General features: G+C 37.9%; 1 long non-coding RNA gene across 22 annotated transcripts in view; it reads right to left on the reverse strand.

Annotated features, from left to right (window-relative positions):
- The window catches only part of LOC128119678 (uncharacterized), a 98,101-nt gene that overhangs the window by 24,122 nt on the left and 47,305 nt on the right, over positions 1–26,674 (reverse strand). For all 22 annotated transcript variants that reach the window (XR_008221604.1, XR_008221607.1, XR_008221614.1 and 19 more), the window contains 2 exons: positions 13,799–13,891; positions 8,170–8,375 (listed from right to left, as the gene is read on the reverse strand). This is a non-coding gene — a long non-coding RNA (uncharacterized LOC128119678). The remainder of the gene's footprint in view (positions 1–8,169; positions 8,376–13,798; positions 13,892–26,674) is intronic.

Raw genomic sequence — 26,674 nt, forward strand, 5'->3', positions numbered from 1 at the left:
AGCACACACACACACACACACACACACACACACACACACACACACACACACTCACACACTTTGAGTTTGTAGTGCTGAGCTCTCTCAGGTTATCCATACAGCATTCAGCAAATTGCCTTCAGCCACTGGGAAACAGAACCTTCCAAAGTGTGGGGTTTTTTTTTTTCCCTCAAATATGGAAATCTAGACCAGGCACCTTTGGAAGGAATGATAGTGGTCATCATGATGACATGTATAAATTTCATTTTAAAAGGTTCTGAGATTGTCTGCATTAGTTAGATAGTAAACAGCCCAAACTGAGTGTATGCTAGCATTGGTATTGATACAGAAAATGGAACCCTGGATACACAATGTCCTCCCAACACCCTGCATGCTTTTTATTTAAGCTCTGTAAAGCACTTCAAGCTTTCCTGAGCTAGTCAGCACTCCATTTACATTTTGATAGCAAAACTGTAGTTAGGACAGATTCATTGCTTCAGATTTCTTATTTTGCCTATTAAATTCCATTATGATTTTTTTTATGTCTCAGTCTATGTTAGAGAACCCAAATTACACAAAACTTTGGGGATAGACATTAGCATAATTGAAATAATTAAAATTTTGGTAATTATAATTCTCACTTAAACCTAAATTAAATATGCCAAACTATAATTATGTTCAAATTTGCATCATGAAAATTATCCCCATTTTGCTCGTGGCATCTTAAAATATCTAACAAGGGATCTTAAACCCTTCAGGTTGAGTCAAGAGGCCTTATCTCCCCAGCCTTTGGGAGGAAGAGACATCATGCATTAGGCACAGTTATTCAGCCTCTTGGGAGAGGGAAGATGGTCCATTACTTCTTCACTGTGACATGTAGGGTTGGTACAGTAATCTTCAGATACCTTCCAGTTACAGTGTCATTAATGAGTGCAGAGAGCCGGAGCAGACGGTAAAATATGAATGCTTCCTTTGGAGAGACACCTTAAGCAAAGCAGGTCATGTTTTAGGACAAGGGTAAACAAGGGTAATGAGAAACAAAGACACACACAAAAATGCTGTAGCATCTTGAAGCAGACACAGGAAAAGGACCACTGTTTCTTAGCTTTTAAAAAAAGAATAAAGATGGAAATCACGTACAGACAAGGGCACTCACCTTTTGGCCCCAGGGATGCATAAGAATTTTTAAGACTTCTAGGATTCAATCTTCATGATTTATTTGGGATACAAAGATAAAAGGCAAAGATAACATGGTGTAAGCTAGTTATTTTTAACTAGCCTTCCTGCTCTAAAGTTAAATTAACCAAATGGTGTGATTAAACTTGCAAGATGATAGTATATTTATCTTCATCTTTGGGACAGTAAGTGGATATAATCCGTGACTATGTGACTGTATTGATCAAGAAGTTGATGAGGCTCTGTGTACAGGTTTGGCACATTGTCAAAGCACACAATGAGTTTCTTACAAAAACATACAAATGTATCTCCAGTTGAGTAAAATATTCGCATTAATAAAGGAATAAGGCAGAAGAAGCCTGGCTGACATCCCATCTGTTCTTATGAATTAAATTTAGCAATCATATGTAATATAGACATTCTGTCTGAATATCATAAAACCCTGACATATCCAGGCTTTCATTAGAAAGCTCCACAATGTGACTTGAATCACAATCTGTCTTAGCTAATTAGTATTTTCACTTTAGCATATTCACTTCCAGACATATTGCTGTTTGCACATGGTAATTTAGGTAAACAGATCCCGTCCACAGCTGCATCAATTAACACTGCTAATCAAAACTGAATTCAGGTAATTAGGCACATTTATGCAAAAAATGTGTAATTTTGGGGAAAAAGCTAGATTCTTCAGTAATATGTCAATAAGTAAAAAAAAAATCTCTTTTTGTTTGTGAAAATGAAGAATGAGGGGAGAAAAAAATCATTAATATATACGTCATGTAGACAGAGTAAAATTCCTAAATTAAATCCAGTCTTTAATTGGCCTGTATTTTCAGAAATTAGATCATATTTTTCATAAATGTTTTCCTCAATGTTTCCATATAGTGAAGCTGATTCATATCTGCCTAAGAGTGTAATCACCATCAAGCAAGATGCAAATGGTTAATGAAACCTCAAGGATTCATACAACTTGGCGGAGAGATGGGGGGGACTGTCTGCTCACACTTGCTAATCCATCTTGCCTCACATCTCCAGGCAGGACTCTTGGTGACTCATTTCACCAAATGCTGAAATCCTCTCCGCCAGGAGTCCTTTTCTCTCACAGTTTGAGTCACAATAACACCCTCCCCACCCCCATCCCCATGACAATATTATTCAGAGTTCCTAATTCTACACAATGCCCTTTAGGTGGGCTTTAAATTTGTTTTCAAAACGGATGTGATGAGTTGTTCAATTTTTGTTTTGTCTCTTTAAAGACATAAACCAAAAGGATAATTCTGAAGAACTATTCTTCTCTGTTGAGAGAAACTGGTTGGGTTTTTGGCGAGTAGTAAGTGAGGCTGACAAGTGACTGACTTTAAAAGCCATCCGATACAGGAACAACTCAGGATGTATCAGCCGACACACCTCTCTATCTATCTGTCTATCGACAGCTTATACATCTATCTCTCCTCCTGTTCTTTCAGTGTCTTTTCTTCCTCAAGTTGTGGTTTTACTTTCTGCACACCGGCCCTTTCAATGAAGTAGGGCTTCAGTCCCCTTAGCTTTATTTGAATGGTAAGAAGTTCTGTCAATCCAATTTAACTAACATTTCCTTAGTTCCTGCCATGTATTAGGAACCTCCTAAAACCCCGAGGGAGGATACAAAGGAGAACACACACTCTTTTGAGCCAACTTCAGACTGTGTACACACCAACAGAATCAACTTTCAGAAGGTAGAAAAATCACCATGTGAAACTGTAGCATTGCATTCCCAAGTCTGGAACTTGCTGGGCTAACCTCATGGAGATTTGCTTTTTGTCTAACTCAGGGTAAATCTCTTTTTTCCCTTGATAATAAATTAGGAAATGAGAACAAAAGTTCTCTTGCTAAGCAGTGTGTTGTCCTTTCTTCACATTATAGGACTCCAGCACAATTTTTGCTCTTTATTTTTAATGGTTTTCAAAATGATGTTTTGTTTTTCTTTTCACATAGCCTTTAGATAAATTTATCATAAACAACTGGACAATTTCCCACAACCCAGAAACCTGCCAGATGCTGTCTTTGGGACACAATTTCAGTAATGGGAGCTATCAAATAGAAAGGCACATTTATCAACAGAGTGTCGGAGTACAGTCACCAAGAGGTGTAAAGAAAGCGTAGCAAAGACGCATCTTAAGCAAAGTTAGAGAAGCAAGCATAAACCTTTTAAAGACAGTTTTTCTTGTGTGTGTGTGTGTGTGTGTGTGTGTGTGTGTGTGTGTGCATGCGCGTGTATGTTTGGGTGTGGGTGGGTGTGTCAGTGTGCACGTCAAGCTATGTGTTTGGAGGTCAAGGATAGCCTTGGGTGTCAGACCTCACTCACTTCTACTTTGAGACAGCAGCGGCTCCTGTGCACTTCTGCAGGCCCTAGGCTAGCTAGCCCAGACATAGCCTGTCTTGCTCCCCTCCTCCAGATAGGGATGCTCTGCTATTCACAGATATCTGTGCCACTATGTCAGTTCTTTAGGTGGGTTCGAGAAATCAGAACTTAGGTTGTCATACTTGTGCAACCATTTCTTTGTGCCCTGGGCCGTCTTCTCAGCCCTTGAAGATAATTTTTAAGTGTTTACTGGCTGTTTGTCAGCAAACTAAATGATGTGGTAACTTTAGTACAAATTGCACGGACAAGGTCAAATAGGCCACACCCCTGACTCTGCTAGGTCAACATCATGTGAAAACTAGTATTAAGGAATTAATAGAGCTCATTAATCTGGAAAGTTAATAGTCAGGTGTTTATCGTTTTTTGAGTATTTTCTTCTTTTAGATTAGATCAAACAAGTTATAAGAAATAGTTCACTTAACTACTATTAGCTAGTAACTTTCCTCTAGTGTCTGTTAAGAGAATAACATCATGAAAAAGTTGTAGGTGACTGCTTTTAAACTGTGAGAAGAAAATCCTGAAAACCCTTAACTCTGCAACTTTCTGTCTTCCTTTTGTTCAGTGAAATAAAACTCCTCGGGGGAATCGTTCTCTTGAGTTTTGTGAACTTAAGTGGTTGACACAAAACACAGCAAGGGACGTGCTAAGCAGTGAGTGAAATGTCATCAACGGCTGTGTTTTCAAAGTCTGAGTTTTTTTAAACAGAAGGACTCCAACACAAGTATGTAGTCCACACAAATAGCGAATGGATTAATATCGGCTTATTAATGGCCAATTATTTTATTTCACAGCTACAAGGGAAAATGTCAGGGTTGGGAGTAGTTAAATCAGAGGGGAACCAATTGTCAGAAAACAAAGGGAACACACACACACACACACACACACACACACACACACACACACGTGCCTTTACAGCACACTGAAGCAAAACAGATGATTGGATTTGAAGCTTACCAACCCAGAACTTTATCCCACCCCCCATTTCCTTTTCCACCAATTCATTTTCCTACACTAAGAAATACGTATTTCATAATTCTAGCTCTGATTCTCTTACATCAAAAAGACTCCTGGCTATTGGTAACATTGCAGGGTAAGATATGGTCAGTACAGTGAACCTTAGCATGTTATGCCCTTAGAATGTTATATTTGCAACATGTCTTGCTGAGAACTATATTCCTTCATTCTTATAGGAGGTCAAAGGAGATTATGCTAAATTAAAGAAGATTTGTAATTATGTCTGAAGAATGAATAGCGTGTGTTTAGGGGATTTTACATAGCAGTGGTTTATTTTTCTTTTGTAAAAATTGTTTTTAATAAGCAAATAAGTATTAGCATGGCAAGAATGAGGTTTTAAAAGTTTGACAGTTCACTGTGCCAAAGCCAAGGCTGGCAGTCTGCACCTTATCAGAGAGTAAAGAACAACACATTTGTCTGCAATTTAGGGTGAATATTTGTCCCATGATTAAGAATAGGAAATCATCCTGACAGTAAACAGGATCTAGTCAAACATAATGTTAATCTGGGCTTTGAGGTATTATAAGTCTCTGGAGGAGGCCAGAGTCGTTCCGCCTGGTGATTCGTCTCAGTCTCTCTGTCACAAGTATTTCCTCTGTGACTTTCTTCACAGGCCTACTGTAGAAGCCTATCTTTGAGAAGGTTGTTAAGAGCACACATGAAAAGCTTATGCAAAAATAAATGATAGCACCTCAGGCTTCTTAATTTTATACCATAATACATCGGACCTTTCTACCTTTACACATTCAGAGTGGATTCTTTGATGAAAGGAGAGAGAAATGAATTGCATACCCTATGAAGGGAACCTTTATTACCATTTTAATAGTTCACAGACACATAAAAGGAGGACACATTCACTCTTGGAAGGACCCAATACTAAAGAGATCCACTGGCTAAGTAACAAGAAAAGTAGTATGATCAAGGAAAATAGTTTTTGAAGCGTTGTGAATATGCAAACTTTTCACAAAAGCTTCCAGAAGACTTACCAAAGGGAAGGGAAACAAAACAATATCATTATGTGAAAGTCTAAAGAGATAAGTTGGTCTTTTCTGTAACGGTTTTTGGGCTCAGTGAAAATACTCAATACAGCCGTAGACTGTAGGAGATCATGGGAATGAAATTCCAGACATCAGAAACCAACTTTCAGAACTGCTTAATGAGAAGCTGTGGTGGAAAGGCTCATACTTTGAGGAACCATTGTATAAACTTAACCCTGGCACAGTGTGTAGTGACCATTGTTGCTATGGGTTAGGACAGAGATAGGACGGTCATTCAGGACATTGCTTTGCTATGGAGAGCATTTGTGTTTAGTTGTACTGGGCTGTATTTTGTTTTAGCTGGGCTTCATGCTCCATGCCTTGGGTGTGGTAGAGGCTTTGAGGTTTTGTAGCAGAGAAATAGTACTTGGGACTTTGCCCTCGATGGCTCCCCATTACGTATTCATTATTTCTAGGTATTTTTTTTTTCTGCTTGAGCAATGCTCCCACCAGAGCTGCTCTGATCTTTCCCAGACATCATTTCATTGAGATATGCAAAAAAGAAAATTAAAACACAGGGGTTTTATTGTTATTATTATTTTAACGACTCGGGGCCTGCTCGATGTTTGCATTGAAATTAGACAGACTAATTCAGATGGGGCTTTTAATTTCAGAAGGTTAATCACCCTAACAAAGGCCAGTTAAGCTTGAATCTTCAGTAAAATTGCTACGGGCCCAGTCACCTGCAGGACATTCATTATGTTCCTATTCCCATTTGAAAGAATACGTTTTATTCATCATATGTCACTAATCTTCTCTTTGCCACATTTGACTGAAAATATTAAATTCTTTTGGAACTCTGACAAAAGTTCCTTTCTATATATCTTAAGAGATAACTTATTTCTTTTTAAACAACAAGAAAAAGCAGGACTTCAGCTGCAAGTGACTTTTCTAGCACTTTCTAATCCTTAGATACCTTTGATACTCACCAGAGTTCTTATACTAGCAAATCTCGAGTACACAAAATAATCAGGTTTTGGTTACAACAGCAGTGTGTGGTTATAGGGACTTAAATCTTCCACATTGTCTCGGATTATGGTAATCATATACTTGGTTCTATCGATGAAGCTTACTGAAAACAAAACTATTGATTTGGAGGAAGTACATGTTAATCATATTTGAAGAGCAGTAGACTACTTCAATTCACTAATTCCGTCTGTGACTGTATTGAGATGTATAGTGAGTATCTGTTATGTGGAAGGTACAGGTGAAGGGGACTCTAAGTTGAGAATAAAAGGATCTCTATTATGATATGTGTCCTATGAAAATGATCCTCAGAATATAATAAAACTATTAAAATCTTCACTTTCAGCTTTTCCGAGTAGATTCATTAAACTTTAGTGAAGGCTTGAGAGTACTTAAGTCAAATTATACCACAATTTTGATAAACAGTGCTTAAAATTATTTGCATATTTAAATACTTCAAAACTCATAATTCCACAAGGTGATCCATTTCTTATTTTGATAACATAAAATTTGATTGTCAAATTTTCAAATCAATACATTGAGAACATAATGCTTTCTAAGATTAGGAATCAAATCATGAAAAAGTTGAAAGTGGGCATGTTGAAAACACATACACTACACATTCCTTTTTAAAAGTGTTGTAAGGTTTAAAAACTGCTACGAACACAAAAGACAGCAATGAGAGGCAAAAGTCAAATCACTGGGTTTTGTCATGATAAAATGGCCTGGATTAAGGGACAGTAAAAGAGCCATAATGTACGTCCCCAATTCTATTGCACATCCATCACCAGGATGTTATAGGGGTGGTGTGACATAGCATAAATAACCCAAACTTGCCTGCTGCACAGTCTTGAGACCCTCCCTTCCTCCTTTGTACTCAAGCGCACAGGCGTATTCACAAAGGCACACGGCTCTCCTCATCAATATTCACACTCATTAATTAACAATATGTGAAGGCTATAATTCGAGAAACACCCCAGAGCTTGAATACTCAATCAAGCCAAGCAAATCACAGTGTAAAGAAAATACAGGTGAGACAATCAGGGGCTAGGCTGGGAACGGTGAGGAGAACAACGTTTCAGGAAATATTCTGGGAGTAAGAGAGGGCACTTGCTTGGTGTGGACAAAGCCCACCCCTCTCCAATTTGGACCCTTCTTCAAACTAAGATTGAGTCTACACTTCCTATAACTGCACTTGCCCTTTTATCCCTCTTCTGAGCTGACAGAGAAAAGGAGGAAACAACGGCTTTTATATGGTCAAGCAAACACCTACGATGTTCCACAATATAAATACTTAACTGATATTTGTTACCAAACAATAGTTATTCTGAAAATGAGAAAGGCCAGCTAGAAGGCAAAGGCAAAATATTGTTCTATAATCTATCATCAGTATCCAAAGCTATTTGATTATTGTTTTGAATGTTGAGATTTCTGAGAAATAAAATCTTAAAGCTTTCAGAGACTGTGATACACATGGTCAAAAAATATGAATCTTTTAATAAAGCATTTCAGTCATGAAGCAGGAAGGAACCCACCAAACTACCACAAAGATCTTAACAAAAGAACCCTGGATGTAGAATTATAAAGGAAACATACCTTTGGTTGAACAAGTTCACAATTTTTTCATCTCAGCCACATAGCCTTGCCGTTCCACCCGGAGCAGAAGTCGACTCTGAGTCCCTTGTGATCTTGGTGACAATGCCATCATACCACTGGTAAATTTTTCGATTAAACTTTGCAGATGTCGTAGCAACTTTGTTAATTATGATATTAGCCAGCTGGCAGGGACAATCAGTCACCCACTGTAAGAAAGCCAGACAGAGACATCTAATCATTGCAACCAGGGCAGATAGATTTTGTTCCCTCCTCGCACGTGTCACACATTCTCTCCCTGCTGACCCTCTCCTCCGCCATCGACTGTCAAATTTAGATTCCGCCAGCTCCCAGGCTTCCCTTTATCCCTGCCTCCGATCTGAGACTCCTGGTTATCAGGAAGACACACGTCACTAGCTGTCTCAGCCCAGGAAAGCAATCAGGTGAATACGACTTATTATCTTGCATTGCTTTCCGAGGACTGACAAGATTGATTTGAGACCAAGAACACACTGAGATCCGAGACATGTAGTTCCGAGGGTTTTGAGTTCAGACAACAGGCTCGCTGCAAAGTTACAAGAGAGGAGCTGACCTGAAGCCCAGTGCTAAGGACAATGCACATTCATTTGTAGATTAAAAAGCGACTGTCAGAGTTTCCTTTCTCAGCTGCCCTTCTGTGTTCCTTTTCCACCCTATTCTGCCCTAAGAATATGTCTAAGAGCACTGTCCCCTGGAGACTACTGCTTCACAGCTGGATAGTCTTAGATCAACCCTAGGGAAGCTATGTTCTGACATGACGTCATCTGTGCCCACTCTCTTTGCGTGTGGGGACGTCACTACAAGAGGGCTCCAAGTCTCCACACTGGGTTGATTTAGCCTAAAAACCTAAGAAAACAAACACATAGATTTTAATAACTTAAAGCTATGTAATGGAAATAAGGGGATGTATTCATTAGGGGTAGTGTCTGGGGGGGGGGAAGGGGGCTCCAAAATCTCATCAGAATTAGATAGGAAGGTCTTAGAAATTTCAAAAATCTATTTATATATTCATGCCTGTGTTGATCTAGCTTTCTTCTTGAGAGCAATAGAACCTTTAACCTTGATCTCTCAAGGCTGGCATTAAAAAAAAATGAATCATAAAAAGCAAAAGAACAAAGACGCTGGAAACGTCAGAGGATAGAAGTTTGTCTGTCTGGCTCAGCTTCAAGGAGAGAAGCTTTGATGATCACTTTCAACATGCTTTGCTTGGAAGTGAGGACTTCCTACCGTGTCCACTATGACAACTTTGGCAGCTACCTGAGGTCTTAGCGCATAGTAGTAACTCAAGTAACGTACGCTGATGAAGAGTGGCTGCCTGTTCTATGCATATCATCTTGATAATGCAAAAATTCACTCTTTAGGCCCTGTATTGATAAACATACATTAATTATTCATACACTTATTCTTAAGTATATTTTTAAATTAATAAAAAGACTTGATTTCAAAAGGAGTTAAAAAACTCATTTTTAAAAGTATGCTAAGGGTATCTATAATTTTCCCATGATGTGATTCTGATTCAGGATGTTACAATTTGTCTAAAATATCTTGACTCAGACTGAAAAATAGATTTTTCTCTTAGAAAATTCAAAGAAAATAATATACTACACACATAGTTTTTCATTGCTGTAGACCCTATAAGAGAAATAGAATGAAATGTATGCCTCTAAAGAAAAATTAATAAATAAATTTTACCATTTGCTCATAAGTAGTCATGATGTGATTAGAAGGAAGACTGAGAAAATTGCCTTTTTAAGAATACTAACTTATGATGAAAAGTCTAGAAGGAGCAATGCTTAATAGAAACCATAACCACCCCCATCATTCATGGTGGGGAGGTCGGGGGGTCCCCAAGATCTGCATTGGTCAAGTCAGTGTTTACATTTATCCCATGCAAATCTCCTCTATATTCTGAATTATACTTAAGATAGTTAACATAATGTAGATGCCATATAAAAATGTCTACATGTTTCTAATTCAGATGTCATGTTTTTTTCTCTGAATATTTCAACCTGTGGGTAGCTGAAGTCACAGACACAGAACTAGTAGATGTGGAGCATCAAGTATGTTATAGAGAGTTAGAAAGCATTGCCTTTTACTACTGTGACTCAACAGCAGAACAGAAGACCTCAACTACCAAACAGGCACAATAATCATGACTGCATGGTAGGACTTTGATGTTAAAGCAGATAACGCATGTAAAATCTCTTGCACATATCCTGAACTTCATTATGTAGCTTAATTATTTCTCTTATTATAACTACCATATAAATAATTAGTACATGTTTTCTATCAGTCATTATCCAGTACCCATGAAGTTAAATGAGACATTTTGAAACAAGGAAAATGTGGTATCTTCAGCTCAAAATGCTACACATAGATATGACCAAGATTGCAAAACATAAAAAAACAACACTAAAAATACTAGTAATAGCCCCCAAATACACAAAATGCCAGTCACAAAGTTGTAACTGGACCTCGAAAACAAGTTATCAAATACACAGGTTCCGTTAAAAGGACTACACAGGTTTGAATTCACCATGACCATCTTTCTCCACGAAGATGAGAATTTCCAGAAACATGGCAATTACACCATGGATGTACAGAGAATGGACAGCCCCCAGAGAAGCCCCATGCTCCTGCTTTGCTTGGAATACACATTACCTAGTCTGATACTTGCTGATTTCTGCTGCCCGTAGTCACAAAGCCTGACTCGGAGCAGAGCCGTCTAGTACCTCTTGTCACTGGTAGGCTCTTGTTATATAAACATGACACATGGGTGTGGGATATTTTAAAGGTTGAAGCAATCAATGAGGATGAATCACTCTCCATTTGAAAATACTTCCCTCGTATGGGGATTCCCTTGGGGTCCACACAGGACACTAAGCCTGACTCTGCTGTGGATGCTCTTGCTAGTGTGCCCTGAATCTTCTCCCATTGGCTCATGGGACCGCTCCTCCTACCTAGCCTCTGATGGCTTGAATATGTTTAATTACATCTCACATGTACATACATTTCATTTCTGTCTTCCAGAACATTAAGCATGTAAGTGAATGCCTGGAATTCCATCCTCTGCTTGTCTTAGTCTCAGGAGTCTGATGTCCTGTCTCCTTTCCATTCTTAGATCTTAACTTATTATCTCTGAGACTTTGGGAAAATTGTTAAACCTCATTAGGCCTGTTAGACAATAATAACCTATTCTGATACTATGACCAAGGTTGCACATAATACAGGCCAGCTGCTTATCACACAGTAGGTATCTAATAAGTGCACCATCACTAACACAGGAGCAACAGAATCACTGGAAATCAACACACTTTTTAAGAACAGCAGAGGCTCTAGAGTCTAGCTTCAGGAGTGGACTTCAGCAAAGCCCGGCTTTCTCCACTGATTAATAACAACAATAATACAAGTGTTAATATCTACCTCAATGAGGGATAAGAATTAAAGGTGTAATTACAAAGTACCACATAGTAAATGATGTTGCCAATTATTATTGCTCTGCCTTCTGGGCTAATTGGTTAGTTATTTGCCATTTAACTCATTTCAGTCAAAACAAATAAGGACTCTGAATGCGAAAACCTGGGAATACACACACAGTCACACCACATATATACATGGCTGGTATATACATAATGCATGTGATGTAGCAACGTGTGTTCACATATGATAATGCATGGGAAAGAGCCTAGATGTAGCACTATTTGTAATAGAAAAGAGTGTATTATAATAATGCCATGAGGTTACTGAACTAAATAAAGAAGTTTTGAGATGAGGTTGTTTCTATGATTTATTTTAAGCAAAGAATGACACAGAACCATATGTGTTGTAAATCACTCCTTTGTATGATAAGAATATTGTATTTAATTTATATACTGGGAGATTATCTGTGAAAATAATCTGTAAAAAAATGATGGATGCTTTAATAGGGAAAGGTCTTGGAATAGAAAGAATTACTTTTAAAATTCTGTACAAATTTCAGATACATCCTTACATTCATGTATACTCTTTGTGATACATTACAATTGCATAACACATGTGTAGTTTTAAAAATATTAACATATGTAAAAAACTTTGTAAGGAAAGGCTTTGGGGGAGGAGTCTGTAAGGGTGAAGAGTGGATATCGAGGGACAAGGAGATGAGTTGGATGGGTGTATGATGTGAAATTCACGAAGAAGCAATACAAAGTTAATAAAAGAAAGTTCGTTGTTCTTGTTTGAATGGTTGATCTCAATTTTTGTACGAATAGTTCTAGACATTTCCATTTTCCCGTATCTATCAGTGGTATTCACAGTTTTTGTTAGAGCCTTTTATGCCCACCTGTGCCATGAAAAGACCTCTCTGCTTCTTGCTTCCAAATCTCACTGTGACACCACTTCCAATACCATGTGTCGCATGAGCTGATTTTCTTCATCTACTAAATGTCAAAACGCTACCTGCCTGCAGCCTCTTCTCTGTCCTGCAGCATCTCTATCCAAGAACGCCTTCCTTAGACAAGATTTCATTCAGAGCGAGAGACTCAGTAAATTCCCACATTTTATTCAATTCTAGAGTCATATCAAGGAAGGCGCTCTCTTCTTATGTACAAAAATACAAAGGTTTATTGTCAGAGAAAGAGACATCAAGACCTCTAGAGGCCAGAAGAATACAGAGCTTCGGGCTTTGGGTGTGCAAGCCACATAACACATGTTCTCTGTATGTAATAAAGTGTGAACTGCTAACACCAAAGTTTGACAGGAGTTTAAAATCCAAGGCATTCCATGGCATCCTAAATACACACATCTGACAATGTAATGCTCGCTACAAATATCATTTCAAGGACCCCTGGTATTCACCTATGAATCTATGAAGCATCACAATTTTCCTCACATTCCCCCCAAACAAAAAATGTGTTTCTTAATTTTTAAAGGTGCTCCTACCAATGAAACTGTCTTGGGCACAGCTGGCACTAGCCATCAGAATACCTCCATTGGTAAGGGGTGATCGTCTTGGGTAACCCATTGCTTCAGTTGTCTCATTGTAAAGCATCCACAAAACTTAAAGGAGAAAGGCAACTGCTAAATGCATCGGTTCGTAGGCTAGATGGTATGGTCAGTACCTGAAGATCTTTAATACCTAATGGGAGGTCTCATCAACAGCACTGTCAATCACACCCTTTCAAACCATTCTTGATAATGGGAGTAGGGAGTTAGTGCCAGCTGTAGAGTATGAAAACTGCTATTGCTTTCAGTTCCTCATTCAGGGAATATTTTATCCAAGAAAAGGACACAGTCCCATATGGCCTATGGCCACTGGCAGAGCATATCCCATATACCTGTTGTTCTCAAATTTAAATGACAATGGGAAAATACTGTGAGTATTGTTAAGGTGTGGATTTTGATTCCGTAGCTTTGGGTGGAGCTTGGCATTCCACATTTCTACCAAGCTCTCAGGTGATGAGAGATACCCCTGATGGTGGCCGTGGGATGCCAAAACTATGTTCTCCTGTGGATAGTACAGAGAGTAAGAACGGCATGCTTGATAACAAACATGGGAATTTTAAGATATGAACTCACACAAGACCCAGGGATATAATTTTTCTACTTTCTCACTTACCTTGCAGAGCAGAATTTAGTCATTTTCAGTGATGAGATCCAATGCAAATGTGCAATAAAAACACAATTTTTAGTTGATTCCCTGTGTTAACTCCTGGCAGATGCAAAGGAAAAAAAAAATGGTTGTATAATTCCTAATGAAAGGAAGGGTCACATCTTCAAAGTATTTTTACAAGTAATGATATAATTTCTTTTAACCTGGATCTGTTTCCTTTCTTGTAACACAAGAATGCAGCTGTAGTTTATATTCATTATGCTTGGCCCAATAACAAAATAAGGTGTTAACCATAATTCTTTCAAGAAACTTCTCTTGTGCAACTAAATATTCATGCCTTCTCCTTATATAGCTACCTAAAGCTAAATGGTTTAATCAATAAGGCCATTGTAAGCGGATACAGCATAGCTTGTAATAATTCTGGAAGCATTTGCTGGGCTTCCATGATTATTTATTTTTGCCAAGAGCTAATTCCCTTGAATTGCTTGAGGATAATTGTTTTAAAAAGAGAATGGGAAAATAATATTCTGGATTTAAAAGTCTAGCATTCAAGTAAAATCTTACAAGAGGATACGTAATTTAGTCCCGTGTTTAGATTTTGTTTCCCTTTTCAGGATTTCTTCCACTGAAACCCATAAAAAAACATTTATTACATAGGAAAGTGTAACAGACACAAAATATATTCATGAAGCAAGTCTTAGCCCCATGGAAGCAGTGTGTTCTGATATTTATAATCTTTGTATTATTTATTTTAAGTTACTTGGTAGATTTCATGACTTGTGTGTGTGTGTGTGTGTGTGTGTGTGTGTGTGTGTGTGTGTGTGTGTGTGTGTGCCTGATCACGGCATGGGGGGCTGTGTAGGTGTTTGCATTTGTATAGAGGCCAGAAATTGATGTCACGTGCCTTGCTTGATTTCTCTACCTTATATACTGAGGTGGGGTTTGTTGTTTGATCCCAGAGCTCACCATTTCAGCTCGTCTACCCAGCCAGTCTGCTCTTGGGATCCCTTGTCTCTGCCTTCTGAGCACCGGGAGTACATGCAGGCATTCACACCTACCAGATCTGCATGTGGGTACTGGGACCTGAATTCCAACCCTCATGGCTGTGTGACTGGAACTTTATCAAGAGAGCTATCTCCCTAGTCTCCTTCTGGCCTTTTAACTGCCTGTTCGTATTTAACTGAACAGGACAGTCACTCAGCAGACTCTGGGACCTGAACCTGGTCCTCTGAAAGTTCATGAGAACAAAAGACGTTCAAGGAGTCATGCTACAGCTACAGTGTGATAGCCATAGACCTGAAGGAACAGCCAGGGAGTCTATGCAAGGACATTCAGGAGAAATCCCTTTAGGTGAAACCATTTCTCCAACAACAAATTCAACACAAATGGTTTCTCTAGCACATTCTCTGGAGATAAATGCCGAACAATTATGGAGACTTAGAATGATGGAGGTAAATTTCACTGCTCAGTTACTACTAGAAATTTATAAGAAAGCAAGTGAGGAATGAAGTAGGTCAGAATTAATAAACATACGGACCTACATACGGCACTGTTTATCAGTTTTAATACAAATTCTGAGGTAGAAAGTTACATTCCCCTAAGCATTGCATCAATAGTCTGAATGGCCATTATTCTAACACACTTTCAGGAACATATAAATCACAAGAAAGCACAAACATAAAACAAATGATTTTAATCTGTCTTGACCTGTTTCATGTGGGAAAGGCCAAATAAGGCCTTTAAGAAGCTCAGTCAGCAGAGAATCTCCATAGGCTAGAGTTTGGGCATTTTATTTCACTATTAGAAAAGCACAGCAATCAGATGTGTGAGTGTGAGACACACTGAAACAATCCATCTATGCTTGACTGGGTTCTCTGTCTTTTCTCTGGAGTTGAAACACTAATTGGTTAAGTAAATAAAACTGTATCCCAGTTAATAGCAAGACAGACATTGTGGATATGAGGGAAGCTATCTTCAGTACATGTCTCTGAGCAGTTGTGCCTACAGAAAGATTGGGTAACCTTTCCCATCTCCTTCCTCCCAAGTTATTCTAAGCCTCCATATGAGAAACAAAAATAGCCTTGAAAAATGTGAGTTCAGAGTTGGATATCTCAGAGGAGCTTGAGGGTGGACCACAACTGAGCGTGCTATAAAAACAATATTGTAATTACGATGGTGAATCAAATTCTTCATTTTTTATCTCTCAGTTTATCTAAGAAAAGCATCTATTCTGACAATCCACTAGGAGCTATTAGTAGATTTAGTTCACATATGTTGGGATAAAGTCTGTACTAAACAGAGCAGACAAGGCAGCCGGCCACATCACCATCTTCCTCTCCGAGAGACATTTGCATAACTCTCAAAGGCCTCTGGCTTTTAGGAGACATCAATTCCTTGCTCAGCTGAAATTATTCTGACAGCTTTGATGTTACATTATCATCACAAGATCACGGCATACTTAAAGAAAAATGAAGATCCATGAGAATTAAAAGTAAAAATAATACAAGTCTCCCAAATGCTTGATCAATATCCAAGTGATTCACATCAAAACTTAACAACTTAGAGTTCAATTAGTCATCACTCTGTGTGCTTTCAGGGGCCTGGCTAAAAACAAACAGACAACTAAATAATTCTAAACAACTCTTTTCTCAATATGTCTCTATTTCCACTTCATACCATAACATACGTATTATACATTTTTCATTTTAAAGATCTGGGTTGTTTTTTAAAGTATCTTATACTGAAACTGATTTCTCTGTATAATTTGTTCTGATTCAAATGATTTTCTCTGCAACCCAGATTTCCTCATTCTCATAAATAAGGAATATTTTTTGACAAGTGTTCGTAGAATCTCTAAGTAGGCTCTGTTTTCCTCCCCCACAATATGGTCTGTTAATAAGCTTTTATGCTACTATATCAACTTGCAAAGACTGGTAATTGTCATTTTCTTTGTATGTGACCCTACTCCATCAGATACATACATACCAGTTGGTACCTAAATACTTTCAAATCTGGTCATCTATATCAGGGTAGCGAATTACATTGCTTTTGTCTTCTTTTTCAAGAAAGCTCACCATACCACAAAGACTTCTTTTTAAAAATGATGTTTTTATCTGCATTTTAAATTGCAATGTTTGTTTTTGTTTATTTGTTTGCATAATTATGGGTTTATTTGAGGAATACTAGCTAGGATTGGAGTTTGGAAGACAGCATTAGGAAGGAAGATGAAGCAGATGTAATACACAGCTAAGATCAAAGAGCCCCATCAATTCATTCCCAGACTCAAAAGCCAGCTGAGCCTCAGAGCCCTGTCTGCATAATAAGAAAGTTTGACTGAAACATAAGGATTAAACAGGTGGACCTGTGTCCTGCAGAGGCGAGGGAGGGACGCCCCATGGAGTCACTTGCGAAGACACTTTGGAAGCTCACACCTGCTCCTCCTCAACCAAGCTACAGGACACTAATGTGGCCAAAGACACACAGCTTTAAAGAAAGGAAAGTGTGTCCGGTGTACGTGGCTTTATTCTTCCAGACAATTTCTTCCCTGGCAAATGACAAATTAATAAATTGCTTCCATTTCTCCAAGGTGACTTATCCAGCGCCCAACTTTCAAAATAAGAGAGGAAATCAATGATGAAATGTTCCCCGGGCCTTGAAATCTTACTGGAATATGGCTACCTCATGAACTTCATCTTCCTCAAATGAACACTTCTTTTTTTTTTTTTTTTTAAACTCAACCTTACAAACATTGGTCAATAAAATTCATTTTGCAGCCTCAGAAAGTATTCTTTTCAGTCACATGAATAACACCTCAAATGTTTTATAAACTCATTACCAAGGTCAACACAAATCATACAACTTAGTTCTATGCACTAAGAAAGAAGTCCAGGAATTAAAAATACTTAAAACAATCTGTTCCTGTGTCATTTATTCTAATGATCTTAGTACAATGATAGCTTGTAACTACTGATGAATTATTCTGAACATTAAAATAGTTTTCTTTGAAGAAAACTGAGATAAAGTTAAAAGTTAAACAAGCTAGGTCTTTAGCAAGATAGAATGACAAGTGAGTACCAGCATTGTTTTATAAGATAAATTTCAAATAACATCTATAAGCTCTAACTTTGGTGTGGATTAATTTCCTCAAGCACCGAACATTCTGTGATTTAAATATGCAGTTAACACACTCAGATAAATGGAAAGCATTCGCTTTTATTGTATTCACCAAAATAAGGAACATCTAATTAGAGCTTGAGCAACATGGTCTCCCTGGAGTGGGGTTAAAGTGCAGGCTTTGGCTTACTGTTGACATTCATTTCCTCATTCGACCATATTTGTAGAGTGTTGACTTTATACGACAAGGTGAGGGACACAGAGAAGAATCACACATGAATCACAGGCAACAAAGAGAAACTCCGAAAGCCACGTATATGATAAAAGAGACACCTCTAACAGTAGACCATTGTGGAAAACATACAGAGGCCACATGTAAGAAGTGAGGTTAGGCTTAGGACTTGGTAATGAGAGACAGATAGAGAAGAGAGCCAGCTTTCCCAGGAGAAGGACCAGGCATGGAATGAACTAGACTCTACTTTGAGTGAGTAGGTGATTCTAATTGACTAGGGAATAGAGAAATGTACTCAATAAAACAACCACAGAATTCAGTACAAGGAGTCTTCAATACTCTATAAGCAAATTAAATTTTCTTTTCCAGTTTTTCTCAAAATTCAGACTTGAGAATCACCTGTCAGGCATTCTGTTCAAACTCACAAGTTAGCAGATCCACTCCAGACGTTGGAGCTCTAAGTCATCCGAGATAAGACATGGCGACTAGAGGCTTGAATGCATCTACAGAATACATTATTTTAATTTCTGTGAGGCAGCAAGAAACCTTAAGAGCATTTTGGAAGATGAGAAATAAAGGAGAGACGAGAGAATCTGGGCAAGAAGCTTAAACCTCCTTATTTTTAATTCAGGTATATAGTAACAATAATTATTTTTGCCCAAAGTACATATCAATATTTTCATTTTTCTTAAAAGCATAAGCCAAAACCTCATCAGGCTTTCCTATTTTTGAATGTTCCAGATTATTTTTAAGAATGACTTTGATGTTCAACTCATGTCAGCAGAACACTTTCATTAACCCATCTTTTAACAGAATATCTTCTGTTCTGCTTCTGATAATCCTAACTCAAGTGCTGTTTTTAGGAGGTATAACTTAACTCTGACCATTCAAACAAATGAATGTTAAGTTGAGTGACCATTAGAAAAAAATAGGAGAGCATCCACTGTACTGTCACATTGTTTCAGAAAAGAGGTAATACCCAGTACTAGTGGAGATTCTGGAAGGAAACAACTATTTTTGTATCTATTGATGGGGGCTTAGTGCGATCTAGCATTTCAACAGTCATTTGAGAGTCCCATTGTATAATAAATAATAAGCAGTGCACATGACCCATTTTTTTTAAAAGCAGCTATAGAGTGACATGAAAATACACGACTGACATAACACATACATATAACATGGGAGACAATTAGCAAGTACTTCAGAAGCAAGGTAAGGCGACACCAGGACACACATACTGTTAAAATCTAAACAATATTCGATGTAAACCACTGATTTGAAAGAGCAAATGAGATTGAAATATGTCATCTAGCTTTTCAGGTAAATAGGAATGTGTTCTTGAGACTATTGATGTCTGAACCTTAGTTTCCAGAAAACATTCCATTCACAGTGGACATGGAGAATGAGACAATAACAAGACTTCCCACTGCAATTTACATGCTGCAATATTATTTTAATTTTTTTAAATGTGAACAAAAGCTATTGTTTAAAAAAGGGAACTTAAAAGGCAAAAAACACCCCACATGTCAACTTTGAAGTACTTTAAAAAATATAGCTATTTGAAGACAAATTAAATGCTCATTCAGACAATAAGGCCACAAAGATTGTGGTTAGAAGGGGAATCTGGCACCTGTTCCTTTTGGTTAATTAAAGCCTCATATTTTAATGCAATTACAGCCTTTAAAAATCACTTAGAAAAGTTAATGGATACACTGACTTCTATATTACAAAGAGCCTTTTATCTTAATTAATCTATCTTTTCATTGATAGAAGAGAATTTGTGTTTACAATTCTCAAGAAATAGAATGGGAAATAAATACCTACATATGGTGTCTGAATTCTTAGACTAAATTCTGCCATGTTATCATTTGATGACTAAGACTGCCCTCCACTCATTCCTTGACTTAACATTGTGCAATTTCAGGTTCCCATAGAATACTGTGACTCAAATAGGGAGCACTTCACAGCAATTCATTCTGAAAAGGGTGTCCCAGAGATACTATTGAAATCAGCAACTCTACACTGAGCAAGAAGGACCCTTTTCTATATTCATCATAACAATTTTTAAAGCAACATAGCTAATTTATGAATTTTTTAAGATCAGAAAAATGTCTTCGAGAATTTAAATATTTTCATAAAGAATTTAATTCTGCCATGAAATTCTCATTTTTTTTTTTTTTTACATTTTCAAGCAGAGGATTTTAATCAGAGTTTAGTGTAATTCCAATGTTAGGAAACATATAGAAAAATCTAAATTACCAAATAATTATGACGTAAATTAAGGCAATTTTTCAAATGTTTTTAATGTAATAGCACAGCTGATATGCAGATCTCTCACTGGCTGTTCCAGACAAGTTTAGATTACTAAGCCTAATCAGGTAACATGGACAAAAAAGCTACAATTTCAGGATTCCACAGGGTAGGGCCACAATCAGCACACTGCCTCGACATTATTATTTTATGTAGATTGCCTTTAAAGTCATATTTTAAAATGTGGGCTGACTTGAGCAAATATTCTTCATTCATGAAGTCACTGCATAGAAATTTTCTCCCATAAATGTAAAATTAGAACGTTGAAGGTGATGAAAAAGTAATATCATAGATGTCTCTAAACGTATGATAAAAGGAAACAGCCAACTCTGGATTCTGATGATTGAGCCACAAATCTACAACAAGTGGAAATCCATCTCTCTCCTGTAAAACTGACCTGACTTTCAGAAATTCTAGGAATCCAAAGAAAATACCCCTGACACTTCCTCCTGGACTTTCTGTAGGTATTTAATTACTTCTCAGCTTCACTGAGGCCCCTCTTTCTCCACATATCCCCACTCCTGGGATTTGTCATGCTACATCATATGCTGATGAAAATTAAAACCATAACATGCAGTATTCCATAGCACATATCAGTAGCTCAAGACACACTGGTTACCCTGTGCTTCGTTAATGGAGAATTTTCTGAAAATGAAGGCTCAGTCAGAAACATGCACAGGAATACATCTCTGTTTACCTTAAAGTTAGATGACTTATTTCAGTCTAATTTGCTCTTTCACATCAATGGTTTATCTTGAATATCATTTCACAGGAGCACAGATTTTTTTTCTTCAGAATTTGAGATTATCACTGCATGGATTCTAATAGTATGTGTGTCCTCTTGACCCCTTACCTTGCTTCTGTACTTGCTAACGATCTCCCATATTTCTGTAAGTGAATGCAAACATGAGTGTGTGCTGTCTGTTATCTGTCTGTTGTCTACTTTCATGTAACGGTGTACCTGCTTCTCTAGAACTTCCGTTCAGTTCACTATCAGGAAAGTCTTTAGCAGCTATTTAGCAGATACGTGGGGGCTTGTACTATATGATGTATATTGGGTACAATGCTAATTGAGGATAGAAGACAGATGAATAGGTACAGTCCTAAGCAGACATAGATTGATTTATCTCTTTCCTTTTCAGAGAAAATAATGCAGTGATATCTCCTGGCAATGTTTCTACCTCTACCACATTTTTGTTTCAACATCTTAAATACTAACTCTTTGCTTCTAATATCTCCTCATTTCCCACCAGTGGTCTATATAATTTAAGCCAATGACAAGGTATGCATGTTTTATGATATAAGCAATACCTCTAAGACGTTAAATTAAAGAGCACTGAGCAGCAAGGCAGAATAATTAAAACATATTAATGCTTGGTCTAGCCCTATCCTAACTATTAAAAAATTAGAATGAAAATGAAACCAGTTGAATTTTAAATATAAGTTGCCTAAATTACATCAGAAAATTGACTACTCCCCAGAGGCTTGTAATCTTTCAAATTAACTTTCCATTGATCATGATTTACTTCTGTTCTAACTTACGCATGCTCATGTAGGCTGGAGGATACCTGCCAGAGCTTGAGCTTTGAAGGCTGTGACTACTAGCATGCTTAGAAGTTTTGACAAAAGTAGCACCTTTTCAAACACCGATGCTTGTCTAGTTCTGCATTGTGTCTACTGCCTCAAAACTTCTCATTTTTTTTTCTTGAAATGCCCTTTCTACCTCATCATCAACAGAAGAATTCATTAACTTCATTATTAATTCATATTTTATTTAATTTCAGTAAGGCTCATGTTTGCCTCACTGAGATCAGCTCTCTTACTGTGTGCGTTCCATAAAATATAATCAATCTCTATTATGGTCATGAAAATGGTATTTGTCACTTTGCTGAGAAAAAAAAAATCAATATATCATCCAAGGCTGAACAGGCCTTTAATGCAATGAATTGAAAACTATTAGAGAAATTTAGCTTGCCAAGAGTCTAGGACAAACTAATCGAAATCCAGAAAATTCACTGAAGGTGTTGCTGATGAAATACATGAATGTGCCATAAAAATTAATACTGGGCCATTAGAATAACCTGTCATTTCTAATCCTGACTCCCCCCAAAAAATGGATTTAGACAGTCAAATCTCAGAGGTTCACCACTTAGAATTGAAACAAAAGAGGTAAAATTACGTATCTTTTTTTTTTAAAAAACAATGCTGGTAAATAAGAAAAAGCTTCATATTATTTTTGTGTAAAATCTACTGGACAGATAAACAATTTTAAAATTGCAAAACCTGAGATGTCACCACTTCTAGGCATATTTTTATTTGAAAATTTGTTGGCTCTGGGGGCTGTAAAGATGGCACAGTCCGTAAAATGCTTGTTATACAAGAACAAAGCCCTGAGTTTGAAAGCCAAAGCCTATGCAAAGAGTCTGGGTGTGGTAACACTTGCTTCAAATCTCAAGAGCTGGGTGAGCAGAGATAGGCACATTTTTGGAGCTCCCTGGCCAGCAGTCTAGCTTGCTTGGTGAATTCTAAGCTAGCAAGAAAAACTGTCTCAAAACCAACACAAAATGTACATGGTACCTAAGGTATAGCCCCTAAAATTGTCCTTTGGCCTCTACAAGGATGTGCATGCCTGCATACATATGCACACGCATCCATATAGACAGAATTAATCAATTAATCAATGACTCAATCAATTAATTAATTATGTGGTCTCTGAATTTTGAGAAACTACACATTGTATAGCAAAAATGGTCTTAGAAACTTGGAGACTTTCAGGCACATGCGGCCCACTTTCTATACAGAATAACAGAATAACCATGTTATTCTGGCTTCTACACAATTACCATCATCAAAAATGAACTTGGTGACATCTTCCTTGAGACATCTTGTTTACAGAGTAACTCTTGTGATTAGAAGATTCTTGGTCTTAGGCTAAAAATCTACCACTTAAAAAAGTTATTTATTAATTCTAGTCCTACATTATAACTTCAGAAACTGGATCTGTTACTAGACTTTTAGATTGGATCCTCAAAGGTCAAGTACAATTTCTCCTGACTCTTGGCTGGACACAGCATATCAAGTTTCCTTACACACTACTTACAGACAAGCCAGGTTTCTTATATTCTCTACTTAGGAAATCGGTTCCTAAAAATCCAAATAAGGGTTTTGGATGTGCTGAATATTGTCTTGCTGGTTTAGACGAAGTGTTCCAATAGCTGACATTGCACTAAAATACATAAGTGGTAAGGGGTTGAGCATAAAAGAATGTCCCGGTTGGGCTAGCCATCCATCATGGATTGAGTTACTCTAAATTTGTCACACTATGGAACAGTGGATCTCAACCTTCCTAATAATGTGACCCTTTAATACTGTTCCTCATGTTGTGGTGACTCCCAACTGTAAAATTATTTTCGTTGCTACTTCATAACTATAATTATGTTACTGTTATGAATCAATGTAAATACTTGATATGCAGGATGTCTGATATGCAACCCCCCGTGAAAGGTAGTTTGATCCCCCAAAGGGGCTGTGACCCACAGGTTGAGAACCACTGCTGTATAGTTTTCAACTCCAAAGTAAACACCACTGTCTCCAGGTTAATTTACTCCAATTTTAATCTTGTAATGAGTTATTTAATTCAATCTTCTAAATAGAACCCATTCCTACAGGAGACCATGAGACACAGTAAGACAGGGTAATATGGAAAACATTCAAGGTCAGGTGTCTTAGGATCCAAATCCGACATTCTTCTCACTAGCCCATATGATCTTTCTTAGAGACTTAAAAGGTGCTGTGGCAAAGAGCAGGGAGGAAAGCCTTTCCTGGAAAATTTTGATCTGTCATCATGAAGAGATGACATACAATTTCCCCAAAATCCAAACGGAAAAATAGAAAATGCTGCAATAATAATAAGAAAAAATACCTATATGCTTGCCTGACGGAAATGATGGCAATAGATAAATTGCCAGTGATAAATTAAAATATTAAACATTTCTTTTTCATTTCATTGCAGCAGCTTAGCTGCCTCCTTTGTTCAACTGTGGGACTGGCGGGTGTCACAAAGAGTGAACATTCCTGTTTAATATTGATTTCACCTATTCCTCTGCAGCCAGTAACTCGTGGTGTGAAAAAAAGATCAAGGAGGCTCTAAGCAAGGAATTCAAGCAACTGCCATTTTGGTGAAAATGCCCCTTTCAGATGGGATAATTGTGTACTGAGAGAAATGGAATAATCGGGTCTTTGAAAAAGTGTTATTATGAATATACAATATACTGGAGCTTTTTAACAATCATGGAACTTTTCTTATTCAATAACAGTGAGTGATAGCCCATCTTTATCTTTGACAAAGCTGTGGGCGCTCATTTCGCTTAATGACTTGCTCAATTACAAAACAAATAAGCGACTCACCGAAAAATCACTTATTAGACGACAACAATGAGAACTGAAGATCTTATTTTTTTATGTGCGCTTCATCTGCCTCTCATTTTTATGACCAGAATTTCATAACACCTTCATCAATCGCTGGCACTCTCAGAAGAATGCTTCTGGTGGAAGTTTGACTAGAAACTTCCACCAGAATTACATAGTTGTTTTCATTTACTAAGTCATGGGGAAAAGATTCAGCCCATTAAATGAATTTCTTTGTATTCAACACTATGGAGAGTTATATGAGTTCATCCTTAAATATGTGTTCTCTATTGTAAGTCTCAGAGTAGAAATGAGTATACACGTATATTAATAAAGCATTAGCTCCTGATTAACTTATCCCAAAAGCTTTATTGACTACCCACTCTGTGTCCCACATGATAGTAGATGATGTGGATTTGACTAAATGAATTATGAGCCTCCTCTTCAGGTCACTGTAGTCTAGTTGATAAGTCAAATTGGAAAACAAAGCCTCATTCACTTGAGATAAAAAAAATAGCAGTACAGAGCCACTTACATTCACAGAAGGCTGTGGAACCTAGAAAAATATCTATACCATAGCAGGCTCTCGACAAATACTTGTTGACTGGCTAAACAAGCGGACGAAATATTGCTGTACCAGGAACACAATGGAGCAGCTTCTGGATTGGTAAGGACACCTACACAGGGCACATAGCAGTGGATAAGGAAGTACTGCCTGGCCTGACAAATATTTATTTCTAGAATATTCTGACCTCATTCAATATGAGAATGGAAGGGAGAGAAGGGGAAGGGAGAAGGGGCTGGGTAGAAGGCTGGGAAGGAGAGAGAGGGAAGGGAGAAAGGTGCCCTGGATTTTTTACCTGTGGGGATATGATTATTCGATCATTTTTCCCATGTGGCAGGCTCTCTCTCAGTCAGAATATGGAGAAAAGCACCGTTATTTTTGTGCGTATTTCACTGAGGCTCTGAGATGCAAAGTGGTGAACTTGGATTTGAGTGGTTGAGGGCAGAAGGGGACCAATGAGTTCATCATCCCCACACACTGTATCACATCCCGCAGAATGTATGAAGGGAAAGTCTTTTTCTACGCAGAGGCAGACCAGCAAATTTCTATGGCAGCAAATTAAAGGCTAGACTTCAGATGACAACGGAGTAGATCCATATGCCCACGGTGGATCCTTCATAAATGAGTCTGTAATGATCTCTCCCCAGAGGGCAGCCCTTATTATCCCATACCAACTAAATACAATGGGAGACACAAGCCATTACAGACATAGCTGCTACCATAAAGGATTAATGATCCCCCCAGTTAAAACCCCGTTCAAAAGATGAACTTCCTGAGAATTCATTTCACTACAGCATCTCAGGAAAACTATGCCAGAGACTCTTGCCTTGCTTCGCCGATGTTGCCTTACACAATGAAGAATCCAGTAAAAAGAAAAGTTGATTCCTGTCTAAATATTTGCTGTCTTTTAAAGCTGCCTTGGAATAAATTAAGTCTTTCTGCCTACACCTCTGAGAGCAGAGCAGGGAAAAGCAGGGCAAGCCACGAGGATTGAGTCTCCGCCTACCTCGCCCTCCGCCTTGCTTCTTTCACGGGTTTATGTTTTGCCCCGTTGTCCTTCTGCCAACCTTCTGGGTAAACTGAACAAAGCTCTTCTCTGCTCCTGATCCCAAGCTACTCGAAGAGTGGAAGAGTGATGTTCTGGCTAGAGGCTGTCACCACAGGGGTGTGGCCTTGGCTCTTAGTGTGACACTACACTGCTACTAAGGAATGCCTCAGTTTTCATCTCCTCAGCTCCCACTCTGCTCTGGACGCT

The sequence above is a fragment of the Peromyscus californicus genome, unplaced genomic scaffold (genome assembly GCF_007827085.1).
Source record: "Peromyscus californicus insignis strain IS unplaced genomic scaffold, ASM782708v3 Scaffold_24__1_contigs__length_46423439, whole genome shotgun sequence".
Lineage (NCBI taxonomy): Eukaryota > Metazoa > Chordata > Mammalia > Rodentia > Cricetidae > Peromyscus > Peromyscus californicus.